Below are 2,439 nucleotides of genomic sequence, written 5' to 3'. Positions count from 1 at the left end.
AGAAAGAATAGTTGAATCCATAATTGGGGTCCCTAATCCCGGACTCCCGGCCCAACCTAACCTAAATCAGTGTTACTTACACTTCTTGCGCTGAACTGTAATTTGCCACCTGTCTCACGTTTCAATTAATGGAATTGACAACTGGATGGGTCCCAATTGAACAAAAAATTAAAAAAAAAATGACAATTTATGAAACCAAAAATTAAAGCATCAGACAGCTACATTAATTGTCTTGGGTCTTAAGACTCTTCCAAACTTTCAAACCCTACCGGAGTCACTTGTCCAGCTCTGAAGTCTGATCCAAAGAGAAGAAGCAACTTAAAGATTTTAATTTAAGTTTACGATACACGGCAGATAATAAGTAAGTGGAGTTGCAATTAAAAAGGGAAATAGGGAAGTAGGCAATACGAGGTTATTGGACCATGTGATCGACTTGGATTCCAAATTGTTAGTTGGAGTTTGGTTTCATTAAAGTAGACGACATTCTAGCCTTATAGCTCAGTGGCTCACATTGGTCTAGTTGAGATCTATAAATATTATTCCCTATTATTGTGAAGAAGCAGCAGCTAGCCAGCAGGGAAAAAAATCATTAATTTGTCTTGTTGTAGTTGTTAAATAAAACGACAATTTATGGGACCCTCACCCGGCCCTCAGCACTAAGAAACAAAATTTACGAACGGAGTAATTCATGAATCTTGCTTTCTCATTTTTCTAATCCTAATTTCATCAATTACTTGAAACTAAGACAACTTAAAGAGAACAAGCTAGGTTTCAGTAAAGTGAGATGTAAGCTATACATATATATATATATATATAGCTAGCTAAGACAATTGCCCTGGATCCCTCTATTAATTCCCAACCTCGCTCTAGCTAGCTAGCTATGTAGTTCTTCCGTTGATTATATTTCTGCTCATGTAGTATAAAACTACTATTTCCACATCTGTCGTCCATTCTTTTTAATTAATTAAGCTAGCTAGTTCAGTCTAAGTAGTCCAGCAGCGTCCATGAAGAATTAAGGATATGTTTGGCTCGCAGGAATAGGGGTTCGGAATCGGAATCAGAATGGGGTTTGGTTAGGTGGAATTGGAATGCTATGTGAAGGGTAAACCTCAAGATATCCGATGTTGTCGAATCAAGCGCCGAACCGACCTCCAGCGAGGTAAGACTGCCATCGATCCATTTGCCTCCTCCTCCTCCTTCCAAATCAACCGCTCTCGGATCCGAGATTTGTTGCGATTCGGGATCTGCTTCTTCCCAACCTTTTCTTCTTCCTCCTCCCTTCTTTTTTTTAAGCTGATTGCAATATGATTTTTAATTTTTTGCAGATCCACCCCTGCTCTAATTCAAGATCGATCTATTTCTTTAGTGCTTTGGTTCAGGTTTTGGTCACGACTAAAGTGGTTTCATGAGATTACTTGGATAGAAAATTCGATTTGATCAATGATGTTTCTATTAGATTTAGGGTTGTATGCGAGCATTTTGGTTCCCACCTGATGAACAAATGAGGATTACTTTGTATAGTTAAGATTCCCATCTGATGAACAAATGATTTTCCTTGCAGTCCGCTATTGGTTCTATAGCAGCTTCCACAGAAAATGCTTTCATTCCATATTCTTGACGTGATGAAAGTTTTCATGGTGGGGACCTTTACGAGCCCGGACAACTGAACTAGTTGGCATTGTTGCAATGGTTGTTGGAAGAACAAGGATGGAACCTATATTACCACCTTTCATTGAAGCAACAATTTCAGTAATTCACATCTAAAGCATCTTCACTTAGTAAGCAGGCATTTATTTTCTCCAATAGATGATTTATAGGTATTTTTTCAAGGATTTGGATATTGGAGTTGAGTGAAGTTAGAGAATACATGCATGGGTTTTTCAGCAATGCTGCTGAAATTGTGGATGCAAGTATAACTGCCTTGTCAAATTAAATTTTAATGCCAATTTATATGAACTTGGTTCTCTAACCATGAATGTCATATATGTAACAAAGTTCTGTTTTGGTAAACAGTACCTTCAACAATGTTGTGCCTCTTGCATTTTCTTTGTGCAATCTTGACAATTGTTTTGTAGTAGACATTGATGATTCTGATGGTGATGAAAGTGTTAATGGATTTGGTGGAGTTTCTTCTGATGATGATGCTCATGATGAACCAAGAGTGCGCAATATTAGCATAAGAACAGGGGTCTTGGATGAAAAGGTAGCAGCAACTTAGGCCTTTGGACTGCTTGCATTGCATACAGTTGTGCAATGGACTCCAAAAGTAATTGAACCAGCACGGCTTTCATATTGTCGACTGTATCTGGAATTTTAGAGAACTTGGTAAATTTCAGTAGCAAAGAATTTTTCTTTGCTATTATGTATTTTTGTTTTTAAGCATTCATGTTGTACCAATAATATTTCCACCATTATTATAAAGAGATTTTTGTTTGTTTA

At 37.4% G+C, this 2,439-nt stretch overlaps 1 long non-coding RNA gene across 1 annotated transcript; it reads left to right on the top strand.

Annotated features, from left to right (window-relative positions):
• Positions 1 to 733: 733 nt before the first annotated feature.
• LOC109115207 (uncharacterized) lies at positions 734 to 2,439 on the top strand. The gene is made up of 2 exons (XR_002023070.2): positions 734 to 1,159; positions 1,326 to 2,439. It is a non-coding gene; the product is annotated as an uncharacterized LOC109115207 (long non-coding RNA).

Source organism: Nelumbo nucifera, chromosome 6 (genome assembly GCF_055504915.1).
Source record: "Nelumbo nucifera cultivar China Antique chromosome 6, China Antique-T2T, whole genome shotgun sequence".
NCBI lineage: Eukaryota > Viridiplantae > Streptophyta > Magnoliopsida > Proteales > Nelumbonaceae > Nelumbo > Nelumbo nucifera.
The sequence above is the reverse complement of the archived record's forward strand: the minus strand, read 5'-3'. Positions and strand labels throughout refer to the sequence as shown.